The sequence below is a fragment of the Gopherus evgoodei genome, chromosome 2 (assembly GCF_007399415.2).
Source record: "Gopherus evgoodei ecotype Sinaloan lineage chromosome 2, rGopEvg1_v1.p, whole genome shotgun sequence".
Lineage (NCBI taxonomy): Eukaryota > Metazoa > Chordata > Testudines > Testudinidae > Gopherus > Gopherus evgoodei.
Genome location: NC_044323.1, coordinates 72,272,440 through 72,288,106, shown reverse-complemented (window position 1 = coordinate 72,288,106; position 15,667 = coordinate 72,272,440).

Sequence of the window (15,667 nt, the reverse complement as noted above, 5' to 3'; positions counted from 1 at the left end):
TGGGCCTGGCACCTTACCGCTTTTGTATATTGCCATTCCTAATATCTGGCTTGTGTCCATTTATCCTTTTACGTAGGGACTGTCCAGTTTGGCCAATATACATAGCAGAGGGGCATTGCTGACACATGATGATGTATATTACATTGGTGGACATGCAGGTGAATCAACCGGTGATGTTGTGGCTGATCTGGTTAGGTCCTGAAATGGTGTCGCTGGTGTAGATATGTGGGCAGAGTTGGCATCAAAGTTTGTTCCATGGAAGCTGATAAAGGAGATACTAGGAGAACACTTCAATCTCCCTGGACACACAATAGCAGATTTAAAGGTAGCCATCCTGCAGCAAAAAAACTTCAGGACCAGACTCCAAAGAGAAACTGCTGAGCTTCAGTTCATTTGCAAATTTGACACCATCAGCTCAGGATTGAACAAAGACTGTGAATGGCTAGCCAACTACAAAAGCAGTTTCTCCTCCCTAGGTGTTCACACCTCAACTGCTAGAAGAGGGCCTCATCCTCCCTGATTGAACTACCTCATTATCTCTAGACTGATTCTTGCCTGCATATTTATACCTGCCACTGGAAATTTCCACTACATGCATCTGATGAAGTGAGTATTCACCCATGAAAGCTCATGCTCCAAAAAGTCTGTTAGTCTATAAGGTGCCACAGGACTCTTTGTCACTTATTATGTTTTGAGTATCTCCTGCCACTGTCCCTGATCTTGTGTCATAAAACAGTTCTTGAGTTACATACCTCTGGATTCCTGATTTATAAGAAAAAACAAACAAACCTAGCAACTAAGATGTACAAAGCCAGCTGGACAGTCTTTAGTGAATTATAGGTCTATTTTACCGTCTCTTCATTCTTACCTATTGTAACACCATTGGCTTCAATGGAGTTATTACTAATTTACATTGGTGTGAGAGAAAAAAATCAGACTTGTAAGTGTTAAAGTGACACTCTCAACTCTATACTTTATTTACATTTGTTTTTTTCTTCACACTCCTTTTGAATTAGTATCTCTAATCATTATTAATCTCTCTGTTTTGGGGCCTTATCTTCCTACCTATTATGATGCATGTATATTTAAATCTGAGTTTCAATAAAGGTATTTTGTTTCTTCTCTTAAAAAAATGAAATTTATATATTAAGGCCTTAATCCTGATCTCAGAGATATTATCATGTTACTTTTCAAAATCATGCCCACAAGTGCAGGAACTTAATTATATGAAATATGGGAAATATGCAAGCTCAGAGCTGAGGTCTAAAGAGAGGTTAATGAAGTTCACAAATCAAGTTGCGCTACCCTCTTAATAACTGGCCATCTGTATTTTGCAGGAACTGAGAGTGAAAGAGCACTCTCAGTTCCTGCAAAATACAATCATGGCAGTGACATGAGTAGCCCAGCAATTACCTAAAAATGGCTACACACAAAAGTGAATAAGTGTTTCGGCATAATCTTAGTGGAGAGGGTACGACCAAGCTTTTGCAATATTGCATAAATGTTAATAGATGGCCATTAATGTGTCAGATAAATTGGTTTTAAAATATAAAATATTATCTGAGTGACTCCATGGGAATGAAGGCTGAATATATTTCAACATAAGTTACAAGATGACTTTATTTTACAGGAGTGAGTGAAGTTACATAGTAAATTAAGTCTTGGAATGCATTAAGATGTAGAATAATATTAGCAGTCCAGTTCTGCATGGTTGGGAAGCAATTCTGAAGACTAACAACCAATGAGATGCCCCTTTTATCCAAACTAGAACTATGAGTCATTTGCACGAAGATGGACATTCATCCCAAAGCTCTCAGTAAGGTTACCCCAGGGAAAGATGGAGAGCAAAGCAGGGCACTAGTGCAGTGTCTTAGATTTCATAGAATCATTTTCAGGACTTTTCTTCTTCAGGAAATCATTTGGCTATTCCTGAGAGATCAGACCATAAACGCTGAATGATCTTTGGGTCAAACCATAATTGTAAGCTATTCAACATTATGTCAAGGTTAGCAATACTAAAGGCAATTGAAATAACTGAAAGAAAAGGATGTCACATAACTATGAGTTAACTAATGCCAGTAACAAATCATTTGTAAAGCACTACAGTCAGTGCTACAGTATGTACACATAGGCAGTAGATGTCTACGGCTAGAGAAGGCTCAGGCCCCCAAATCTATTTTCTGAGCCACTCTGCCAGCCCCATGTCTATTCACACTAGGGACAGGAAAGGAGTGGGGCTGAGGTAGGACCCTACCTGTGCATTGATGCAAGGGTCAAGTGATGCTACAATGGGGTCTTCCGAATCTGCAAGCGGTAAGAATCAATGGGAGAGTGCAAGGCTGACTCAGCTCGCTGAAAGAATATTTTCACCAGCTGCCATTGTATATATACACATCAGAGGGATAAATACCAAGGAAGGAGAGGAGTATTTAAATTAAGTGCTGGCACCGTGCCTCAGTGGGTCACAACTGAGAAATTGCTCTAAGGACAAACTGCTGAGAAATAGGGCAGAAGTCAGAAAAGCAGTTTCCTTGGGTATTCTAGTCCTTGCATCACCACCAAAAACACTGGATTTAATGATCAGTGGTTCTTTAAAACCAATTTCATCAACCAAAGGCTTCCTCTGATCCCAAAGGACCAGCCACATACCCAAGTCAATATATAACTCAGATCTTACCCAATACTCACACGGTTGACAATCCTTTAGTAAAAAAGAAACAAAGAAAGAAAGAGATAAAATTGGTTAAACGAATCAAATATATACAATAAAGGCAAGGTTCTTGGATCAGGCTTGTAGCAGTGATGGAATAAATTTCTGGCTTGTTAAGTCTCTGGCTGCTTCCAGATCATTAGAAGATCCTCAGTCCTTTGGTTAGTATAAGTCCATAATCCAGAGGTTGGAGCTGGAAAGAGGCAAAATGGAGATGTTTCCAGGGCCTTTTATAGCTTCTGCCAAGTGAAGGGAAACCCATTGTTCTAGTTTGTGGAAAATTACAAGTAACAAGACGGATTTTGGACACACCTGGGCAAGTCACATGTCTATGCCTGCTTCACTTAGTCATAGCAAAGGCCGTCACCCATACTCAAGTTAGAATGTTCACAGAAAAGTCCTTCGGATGTGGATAGGATCTTCCATGGTCCATTGAGAGTTTAAGTGTTCCCTTATGGGCCATTTAACTTGAATAGTCCCTTCACGATGTGCTGGCTAAATACCATGTGGGTGTTACTACATGAGCAAACACATTCGAAATATAGGTACATAGTTAATATTCATAACTTCAGATACAAAAATGATACATGCATACAAATAGCATAATCATATTCAGCAAATCATATCCTTTCCATAGACACCTTATTTAATTATTTGTTGCAATTATATAACAGGGGTAGCAACAATGATCTACATGCTCATATTTAACCTGATAATGTCACAAGTGCGAATGGGAACTCAAGAACAAATGGATATAAACCCACCCCAGAGCCCATACCCTCAGATGGAGCCCTCACCCCCGCCCACACCACAGCCCCCTGAGCCAGCCCATGAAAATGAGCCAGTAAATGAGGCTGGGGAGTGCAAGCAATGGGGGGTAGGGAGAGGTGGCATGAGCGGGGCCTCAGAGGAGGGGTGAGGCATGGGTGTTTGGCTTTGTGTGAGTAGAAAGTTGGCAACATTAAATGTAGACATAACCAAAGAGATACTCCCTTCCCCCAAAGAGTTGAAGAGCTTATAATCAAAATATGGTGGTGTTGGGGGGTTTGATGTCCAAGACCAGCAGTATCACCTAGCGGCGAGGGTCCATAGCCATAGCACCAAGCCATAGGGGATCCCAGGTGCTCCCTGCTTCACTGGGTTCCAACCCAAGGTACTATGACTGGCTGGTCAGATATGCAGCCTGAAGGGCAGACACCACCAAGCCTGTTCCCTGGGTCACTTCCTAGCACGTTCTCAGCCCCCTCCAAAGTCGCAACAGGGGCCAACTTATGAATTTACTGGGGTAGATCTCACTGACCCAGAGGCTCTTCTCTGTTAGTAACAGTCATCCATTCCTGGTCTCCACAAGGGTCAGTGGTAGCTCTGCAGCAGGGTCTTGTCTAGGCAGTGTGGAGCTCCAGCAGCCTTTCTGCAGGAGCTACCAGCATAGGACTTCTGCCTTGCTCTGTCTACCCTGACTGAGATGGGCCACTCCCTTTTGAGCTCTGCCTCCACTGAGAGTGTGCCCAGCAGGTGTGGCTGGGCGGGGCCTTACTAACCCTTGGTTCCCTAGTGTGAGGTCTATACAACCCATCACAGGTGGATACAACAGATTGATTCAGACAGCACAAGTTATACATAGATCATATAAGTTAAGGGTGCTAAGTATAACTGCTATGTTCTTGAATACAAAAATAAAATAAAATAAATAAATACCCAATGCAACGTTGTGTTTGAGATTTTCCATGACTGCTAATTCATATTAATGGATATCAGATGAAACCAAACCAAATAAATGAGTACATTTATTTTAATGTGTGATTATTATTGTGTGTCATATCGTCTGGAATGGCTCACCAGCATGACTGCCTATCTCAGGGCAGACTATCAAAAACAGGGCAGACATCCCCACAGTGGTGGTATGTTCTATCTCTCTCTCTCATACATATATACACATACACATACATACACACATACATACATATACATATACATATACATATATATATACACACACACACACACACACACACATAAATACATAGATATAGATATATAGATATATATAGATATATAGATATATAGATATATAAAACAAAATGTGAACTCCTGGATCACTATAACAGTCTTACCATGGAGTCATAGACAATCCTGTTACACTCTCCAGTCTGTCTTGCCACCCAGGCAGCTGAACTTAGTGACAAATGATCACTTACGCCAAAAATCACAAAACATTCAGGTTGCTCCAGCCCCAGGAGACTAGTTACTTACCCGAGATCAACTGATACCTTAGACCTTACACCAAAGACAACACCTGTAGCCAACTCTGTAATAAATTATCTAATGGTTTATTAACTAGGAAAATGAAATAAGAGAATTATTTACAGGTTAAAGCAAGCAAACATATATACACAATTTTGTAAAGATAAATTTGCTTATTTTTGATAAGATCTTTAAGGCATTGTGATGTTCACAAAGGGTGCTACTTTGCCATGTGTGCTGTGGAAAGAAATATTTCAACAGCAGACTGGAAATCAGTTTTTATGTATAATTAGTAAGAGCAATGCTTCACTCATTTACTGACAGTTAAAGACTGTGCAGGGTAATAAATAAATCTTTTTGATTTTTAAAATGAATCTTCACAAATGAATCACACAAGATTAAAGATTATCATGACACCTAAATTCAAATAGAAGTGTCTCGATTTTCAACAGTTCTTTATGTGTGTTGGCAATTTATTGGGTGCCAAATAGTGATGGCTGGAGAGCGAACTTCAAAAGGCTCAAGAACACATAACCAAATTACTTTGGCCTGGGGAAAAAAATCAATTTTTCAGATTAAATAAATATGATAAGAACAGATGCTCATACGGGGTCGGGAAGGAATTTTCCTCCAGGGCGGATTGGCAGGGGCCCTGGAGGTTTTTCGCCTTCCCCTGCAGCGTGGGGCACGGGTCGCTTGCTGGTGGTTTCTCTGCAGCTTGAGGTCTTCAAACCAGTTTTGAAGATTTCAATAACTCGATCCTGGGATAGGGGTTGTTATAAAATTGGATGGGTGGGGTTCTGTGGCCTGCCTTGTGCAGGAGGTCAGACTAGATGATCAGATTGGTCCCTTCTGACCTATTAGTCTATGAGTCTATGAGTCTATTTCCTATACGTCCTAATGTTGAGCAGGTAAGAACAATGATGACAATATCTTCTCCTGGTATTTAAAGATTGTCACTTCCTGTCCTATTTGACTCCAAGTAATGCAAAAGTTTCAAAAATGTTTTTGAATAAAGTTTACTGAACTTTTTGGAATCTCAGAGAAAGGTATAGTTGGTCTGAGATTTATGTGAAAATTAATGCCAGCTCTTTTTATTAAAATCTGAACCAATTCAGCCATCCTGAGGTCCAAAGCACATAGGCAGTACTGCCAACCCCAAGTATTCAAAATTCATGAGTCAGGTCCTAAAAATCAAGAGCTTGGCAAACAAATCATGAGATCTTAAAGATAAATCATTTTCATTTCTTCTTATTTGCCTGCTGTTTTTTGAGCCTTTTGGAATAATGTTTTCAAGCTTTTTCTCTGCAGTCATAAAGGCTATAAAATTACCTTTTGAACAAAAAAAATGAAACCTGAAATTCTCACATAAACATAGGACTGAAGGAGCTGGCGCTTTAAGAAAAATACCAAATATTGTAAGACTTGGCAACACTGCATAGGATACTTGGATCAAGATCAACAATGTCTCAGCAACATTTGGGATATATGTATATAAGCTAGCATGGAAGATTTAAAATGAGTACAGTACAAACGGTCTGTGAGTTAGTGCAATATTCTCTCTCTCTAACATAGCCTCTAGGCATTCCAAGCTCTTATCTTGGAAGCAAGGAAAAGAGTATCTTCATTCTTGAATGGCAAAATAAATAATCCCAAATAGCTGTAGGCTTCAAATACAAATGAGATAGAGGAGTACATTGACCCAAAAGGAAGCCTTCCCAAGTGACTTTCACTGTTTCCTAAACTAACATGCAGAATCCTTTTCAGGTGTGTAGTAATATTTTGCAAATCTCTCTTTCATAATCCATCCTACAGTGAAAGTCTGGACCTACTGACGGGCGTGGGAACAATATTTATAGTGGGGGTGCTGATGATAGAAACCATGTATTTGGGGTTTGTTATTACTACTTCAAGCTTCAGGGTGCAGCAGCACCCCCAGCACCCCTAGTTCCAGCACCACTGTCTACTGAGGTAAACAGGAGTTTTGCCAAAGTCCAGAGACTTCAGTGGGGGCCATGATTTTACCCCTAGGATGGAACGTGAAGTCAATGGCAACACACATTTATTTCAATAGGGCCAGGATTTCAGTCCAGGTTTTTACATAGACCCAGTGATTCTGGGAAATGACTTCACGACTATCACTAGGTTTTATGTACTGGAGACTTCTAGCAAGAAGCAAGTGTTCAATAAAACAACCGTTTCTTTACATCACTGCTTAATCGTATCATACTAATCCTAAATTCCCAGAAATCTGAGACAAAAAACTAAGCACCACAGGGTAAAACTGAAATAGCTCCTTATTAAGGCAAGACGCTATGAATTATCAGCTAAAGATCCAGAAGTATCTAAACTCAGCATAGAGTAGAGTATACTACTAGAAAAATAATGAACACAATTCATTACAAAAATACATCTCTTGGATTTATAGATGAAGAAACTTCCCAGTGAAAAGAAAACAAAAAGAAAAGCCTATTTTCTTGCACTCCAGCAACTTTTATTAATTCTGCCCAAGCTTCCTCCCTTGTCGGTTTCCTCTACTTCCATCTTTACCCCCATTTCCTCTTTACCAGCTAACAGGAGCAATCTCCCTGCTAGTTTGCACTAAATTCCTTTCATTTCCTCTTTCAAGGAACAAACAAAAACCAATTTATTTCATGAAGTGTACAAGTTCTAAGGGCCAAATGCTTCTCTGTTTGCTCCATTTGTCTTCACTTGTTTTCCTCATTTTCCAGCCCATCAAGAACTTTCACTATTTTGTCCCATGTGCACTTATGGTGCTATAGAAATGATTATTTCAATAATACTGCGATAAGGAGATACAAGGTGGGTTTATATTATTTTGCGCCTACTATGGAAAGAATAGTTCTTAAGATTTGCAGAGAAATAAGTAAGGCAAAGACTTGAAAAAAGAGGTTTTTCTATAGAACTCAACATCTTACTATCTAAGCAAGAATTTTTTAGTAATACGAAATCAATTTAATCAGCACCCTGAAGCATATCAGGTTGGCATAATTGGTACATTTGCCAGGAAACAGATTCAATGTGTTATACAATGAATAAATTTCAGACATAGCCACTGCTTCACTAGGTAGCCCGTCTGCTCATCAGAAACAGTTTGCAAATAAGATGCTCCATGAGATATCTAGGATTTTGCTTTTAATTGGACCACTTCTATTTCCACCAAGATCTGTGCCAATTAAGAGGATTCTAGTGTGAAGAAAGAAGGGATTATGTATGCAACAGATATGAGAAAAATGGATTACCTATCCAAAATGTGCAAAGATAGATAATTACAGAGCATACAGTTTCAGGTGAATCAGACCTCCATTGAGTCCTTCTACTGAATGTCTGGCTGCATATTTAATTACAGCTGCCATGGGAGTAACAGATTCATGGACAGATTAAAAGTATCTATAACTTTTGACATTTTGGGATTTTTGCTCACTAATTAGCGATAGGATGAGTTGGTGAGTGAACGTCCAGCCATGCAAGGGTCTGAGGTTGCATATTCTCACTGAAGCTGCAAATTTGGCATTTGATACTGCGATGGGATATACAAACCCCACAGTGGACAACAAAGGGTTAAGGAACTGCTCTGGGCTCAGCTAGCTCCATCTCACCACACCTGCAAAGCATGAACAGGGTAGGGGGAAGAGTTTAAAAGGGTACGCAGACCAGGGAAGAGAACAGACTAGGCCTTCAGTCCTCTGCTCCTGAGGAAAGGGCTGACTGAAGGCAGGAGCTTCCCAGACAATCACTGCCTGACAGCCCCTCCCTAAAGGAAGGGAAGGCCAGATCCTGATGGATCCTGAAAGGAAGTCATTCCCCTCTATCTCTTACTAACTCAGTTTGTGTTCATTCCTCTTGCGTTTTGTTCAAGATGGACTACCCTAGAAATGGAGAGACTTTGAAGTGACCCTACCAGGCCTAGTTATAGGAAGAAGCAAGTCACTGCAGAAGTGGAGCAGCCACCATCTGAAGACCCCAGCAGAGAGAGAGCTGCCACTCCACTCCTAACAATGAGGAGGCGCCAGCAATGAGTTAGCACTTTCACAGATACCCATTTGAGTGAAAAATGCCCAATTTGCAAATTGCTGAAATAAAATAGTCATAGAAAATGCATGTGGGCTTCAACTTTCTGAAAAGTATGCCCTCAATCTCTAACTAGTGGCCTGCTGAGACACTGCTAAATTCACCTTGGAAATATAATGAAAGAGAAAAAGCATAATGTTTATAAGACAGATGTGATGTAAAAGTCTGATAGTCCCCCCTCTTCCAAAGATAAAAACACTTTGCAGGAGCAGTACGTTTTCCAATCACGGCTATGGGGCCAAAAAATTTCAGTCACTCAACATTTAAAATTCACACAGCCCTACGTATTACTATAATAACGCACTAGCAGCTCAACAAGAAGGTTGTAGACAACAATTCAGAAGACAACAATGTATATACATATATATGCATATATACATACCTGCCCCTGGAAATTTCCACTACATGCATCTGATGAAGTGGGTATTCACCCACGAAAGCTCATGCTCCAAAACGTCTGTTAGTCTATAAGGTGCCACAGGATTCTTTGCTGCTTTTACAGATCCAGACTAACACGGCTACCCCTCTGATAGAAGACAATAATTATACACATACCACATCCAGTTGACCACAAATCCAATCTGTATTCTTAATGTCAAATTCTTTTCATCATTAATAGCACCATTCACAAAGAGGCTTGAGATTTGTTTGCTGGTTTAATACACACTAGTAATGTTGCTGTAGAAGGCTAGTGATTCATCAGCAATTTCTGTGCAAAAGAATATATGTGTAAGAACTGGAGCTGACCGGAGGACGATAATTCTATTTCACAACTACTTCTGAGATTTCAAAATATGTTTTCTTTCCAGATTGGAACAAAAACACAACTTTTCAAAAGTTTTTGCAAAAATGGAATTGTGTTGAAATGTCCATCTTTGGACCAAAACTTGAACCATTTAATTTAGGAAGGGGTGTGTATATGTGTACCCTAGTGGGTAGGCCGCTGGCAGAGGTTTTCATCTCAGATCAGTCTGAATCAGGCAGAACAAGGCTCTCTACAGCCCAGGTCAGTGCCTTCACCACCAAGCAATCAGTGACATGGAATCTCTCTCACACACTCTCCCTCCTCACCTCTCTCTCCTTAATGCAAACTTAGTTGAAACCAGTACATCTCTGTGAAAGGTTTCAGCTCTGATGAAACACCACATGTCTCAACCGGCTCTAAAGAGAACTTGTGAATTGTTCCATTTCAGATTGATTATAGCATTTAAACAAGCAGAAACAAAAAGGACAAATCAGTTAATCTAGTTGACACAGCAGTACATGAAAGTGTGATGGGTAAAACTCAGTGAGAGGATCATCAGAAATGTCTTTGCAGATAGACAGGAAAGGAGCTCTCTTCATCTTAAAATAACAGAAGCCACAAGAACTTAGCAGAACAATGGGAACAAAGGCTATAAGACCTACAATTAGAAATTCTGCAAAGATGAGCAATGCTCAACACCCAGACAGAGCCCATTTGGCCCAATGAACCCAAGAGCATAGCTGGATGCCTGGTGAAGTGACAAACAGAGTGGGGAGAAAAGAGGTTGTTAGATGGAACAGAAGGCAGGGTGGAAAGTCAGCCATGGGGTGAGCTCAGAGCACAGTATGCTGAGAGTGGTGAAGTAGCAACCTAAAGGCTGAGTGTGTGTGTGGGTAACAGGAGGGTGAATGGATTTGCTGCAACTCTGATCTATGAGCAGCTCCAGCAGGCTACTGAAGTGGCATCTCCAGGTGAAAGAGTTAAATAACATCAACATTAATTGCAATTCATTTAAAACCAAACCAGAAATTTTTTAAAAGGTTCAATAATATAGGGGAAAGCACAGTGTGTCGGCTCTAATTTCTTGGTTTTACTCACAACTAGCCCAGTTAATTAAAACAAGGATTTGACAATATTATAAAATATAGCACTGACCAAACATCAGAATCTCTGTCCCATGGGAAATTTGGATATGCTGACATTTGTTTTCATCTCGAATTGGGATGAACAGTTGAAATATTGACATTTTTCACTGAATAAAAAGTTCAAAACGTTTTGATTTGAAAATGTCAAAATACTTTGTTTAGGTATGGTTTGACATTAAACTGCATCCACCTGAGCCATTGCAATGTGTCATGAGTAAAGCTGCAAGTTTGTCACAGAGGTCACAGAAGTCACGGATTCTGTGACCTCTGTGACTTAAGCGGCAGAGGGCTTCGGGCAGCACCTACCTCGGGGGGGATCCCTGGAAGCGGCGACATCTCTTAGCCCCTAGGGGGAGGCACAGCCAGAGGGCTCTGCTTGCTGCCTCCGCCTGCAGGCAGTGCAGTTCCCAGCCAATAGGACCTGCAGAACCTGCGCTCAAGGAGGAGGCAGCGCGCAGAGCTGCCTGGCCAGACCTCCGCCGGAGCTGAGGGATGTTGCCACTTCCGTGGAGGCACAGAGCTGGGTAGGGAGCCTGCCAGCTCTGCCAACCGCACTCCCCCCAGCACCATCACAGGTCCCTGGCCATATGCCACCACCACCCCACACACATACAGCATCAGCAGGGGTCCCACTCCCCCACCCCACCCCAAGCACTGGTGGTGCCCTGCCAGGCCGCCCCCGTCCCCAAGATTTAGTCAGGGGTATATAGTACAAGTCATGGACAGGTCACGAATTTTTGTTTACTGCCTATAACCTGTTCATGACTTTTACTAAAAATACCCTTGACTAAACATTGTAGGTTCGGTCCTTTCTGCCCTCATCTTCCCACTTGGACCAGGTTTCCCAGCCAGACTACATCTCCCAGATGCACTGCACACTCTCTTCTGGTTGAGCTTCTGTGGCTACGTCTACACTACAGGATAAATTCGAATTGGCTTAAACTGATTTTATAAAACAGATATTATAAAGTCGATTGTGCGCGTCCACACTAGGCACATTAATCTGGTGGTGTGCGTCCATGGTCCGAGGCTAGCGTCGATTTCTGGAGTGGTGCACTGTGGGTAACTACTGTAAAATAATGAGGCCAATAACGTCAATTTGCGTCCACACTAACCCTAATCCGATATAGTAATATCGATTTTAGCGTTACTCCTCTCATTTTGTAGGAGTACAGAAATCAATTTAAAGAGCCCTTTAAATCGATATAAAGAGCAGTGTAGTGTGGACGGGTGCAGTGTTAAATTGATTTAACGCTGTTAAACTCGGTTTAACAGCGTAGTGTAGACCAGGCCTGTGTGTTGGCAATGCAGTCCAGCAAGGAAAACGGAGACAAGAAGCACCTAGATGGATAATGATTAATTTTGAATTGACCTGAAACAAAGCATTTGACTAGGTTTGCCAAACTATAATGCTTTGATGTGGGTCAACATGACATAAAATATTTCATTTAAATTTCCTCAGTGGAAAACTGAAAAATTTCAGGAAAATTAACATTTTCCTGCAGAAAATTTTAATTCTGCAGAAACCATATTAGACATCCAAGTTTGGAAACTCTGACCAATATTACTAAAAATTTTAATAACATTGATAAGGCCAATGTTCATGTTGATGTGAAATCAGGCACTGCATGATTAAAATACAATAATAAAAATAATAAAATACACAAAGTGAAATCCGACTAAGGCCACTGGGAGTTTTACCAGGATTTCACCCACAAGCAGAACATTAAAAAGTCAAACAAAACAACACCATTAGAAATAGGGATCACAATAAATTATACCATTGTTTATTTAACACCTTTTCATAATCTTGGCTGGAGGCTTTGAGGCCTTACATTAGAGTCTCTACCCTTTTTCGTGGAGTGAGAGAGAGGGTGTAATTTTTGTTTAATATAAAAATAGCTCTAGTCTGAATCAAAGTCTTCTCTGGGTAAATCTGAGAAAAGTAGACAATACTTCATTTACTTCACAAAAATATAAGGAAAATAAAATAAAGTATTTGAAATTAAATCTTTGTAGGTAAATATCTTCTCTATTCAATTTTCTGTTCAAAATTTATAGCTAAAGGGTGAAACCCAGGCTTCAATAAAGTCAATGACAAAACTTCCCTTGACATCAGTGGGTCCAGGATTTCACCTAAGATTTTTATTACAGTGAAAGAGTCTTATATTTTGAACAAACAGCTTCTCTTTATGCAATAATTGGCAGTTATTAGTGTCAGTTTGGCAGATACAATGTTGCATGGGTCTGTGTGAAATTTGTGCCTGCCAGACTGTCATGCTAAATTTAAACTTGCTGCATAATATGCAGCTTCATTGCCACACATATAACACAGCTAAAAATATCTACAGAGAGTTCTAGGGAATTTAATATTCATACAAAATAAAATAAAAGGGTTCAAATGTGTCCTGGCCTTTGCCCCATAGAACAAAAAAGCAATAGTAAATTTGTGAGACACCCAGAAACCACAGCGATCGGCTCAGAATAAAAATGAGAGCAAGAAAGATAGGAGAAGAACAAAAAGGAACGCTCTGCATGCCAGGCCGCTCTTAGTCCCAGCTGCACATACACAAGAGACTTCTGAAGAGCTCTGTAAAGTTCAGATGCTTTCCAGATTTCAAAACTGGGTACCCTGCCTCCTTCGTGTCTTCCTCCATCTCTGGCCCTTTTTCTAGGTACCTAAAAAAACCTTGCTCTCACAAGATTTTCAGTGCTTTCTGTACTGGTGGGGCCAGTGAGACCCCATGGAAAACCTTTCTTGCATTTCAGCATTTTTGCTTCTGATCCCATGTGGGACCAGCAAATAGAGGCACACTCAAATAAAAACTGAGTATGCAATGGAAGGAATGTTATCTAATACTTACACCTTTCCGACCAAGAAAAATTCACTTGAGTTCTAGATGAAAGTTCTGGTCAGTTCTTATTTCCACACTCTTCACCTATCTCTAATTAAAAACCCGGATTAAATAAGGGAGTCTGATGAAGTCTTGTCTCTTTGACATTCAGCACTCCTGCTTATCCTTAAATGAAAACTTCCAGAAACATCAGGAGAGCAGTGAAAGAAGAAAATAAGGTTTCTTTTTTCTGTTGTGAAGGTTCCCTTCTGTGATGGATCTGTGGCAAGTAAAGAACATGCATGTACTACAAGAGGATCAGCAGCAGTACCACATGTACTGTATCACACACGTGGCCACTTCTGATTTTGTATGCACCAGCTAAGCAGCCTCAGCCAATATTTTTTTGGAGGCTTGCACACAGATGAGAATACTTCACCTATGATCTTATATACATTCACTTCTCAAGCTATTGCTCTTGCTCCCTTGCCCACTTACTCTTGATATATTAACATAAATTAATTCAAAGTGGGTAAAGCTAGGTCGGAACCTATGCCTAATTCCCAAGTTGCACACAGACCTTTTCCTACAAAATAAGAAGTCCATTGAGTCCAGGACTGGTTGCTCGCCTTCAAGTTTTGTGAATTCCTGGGCTTCTCCTGGGTCTGTGGGAGCTATGCCTTCTGACAAAAATATGAAAAAATAAAATAAAGAATTTAAAATTAAACCTTTGTAGGTAAATATCTTCCTGCAGTACTTCTGACCCGGAAGTCCTAGATTACACTAGATCTGTATAGAAAAGTCAGTTACCAGCACTGAGAGCAACAGACCTGAGAAGCACCTAACACCATCACTAGGAAGATATCATTAAGCAAAAGCTAGTCAAAAAGTCCCAAAATTCAAGTTTTCAAGGAAACATTAAACTTGACATTTTTCAACAAAAATTCAGGCTAAAAATTTCATTTTTTCAACCAGCTCTTTTTTCACAATAGAAAAATTTATATTAAATTTTGAAAAAACAGTAAAAAGAAAATTGAAAAATTCTTGTCAAATTTTTTACTTTTCCCCCCAGCTCTAGCCAAGAAACAGAAGCTGGGTAAGGACTACAAAAGAGGAGTTATATTTTCAGTGGTGAATCAGGGGCTCAGTACAGGTGAGGAGAAGGAATCTGGGAGGGTAAAAGTAACAAAAGGCTGAGATCAGGTTGGGGGAAGAACAATATACATAGGATAGGGAGAAGGATGAGAGGTAATTAAAGCAAACATTTTTAATGGTGAGAGTAATTAACCATGGGAACAATTTACTAAGGGTTGTGGTGGATTCTCCACCAGTGACAATATTTAAATCAAGTTTGAATGTGGTTTTTTTTTCTGAAATAGATGCTCTGAGAATTATTCTGAAGACGTTCTCTGGCCTGTGCTATACAGCAAGTTAGACTAGATTATCACAATGATCCCTTCTGGCCTTGTAATCTTGGAATAAGTGAAGAAGGGAGACCTGAAAAAATGTGGATAGGTTCCAAAGGAATACCTGAGCTTTGAGGGATTTATATAAAACATTTAGGTTTGCCTGCCACTGAAAACAATGCCCCAAAAAAATGAGAAGTGTAAAAGTAGAGATGGTGATAGGAAGGAAGTACCTGTTCTCCCTGGTCTGCCAGAGGAGCAGGTGGGCTGTAAAGGCAGTAAGTCGCCAAAGGCTTCTGCTCAAATATTTATGGTTACTCCAAGATTGTCTTCCACTTTTAGGACGCATGCAGGTGGGTGATGTAGTCAAACTGTTATCACAGGTCCATTGTAGTGTAAGAAAATAAATGTCTTTTTTTTGCCTCATTGAGCTTCAGATCACTATTCAGATTAGGGTTGCCAACTTTCTAATTCCAGAAAACCAAACACAC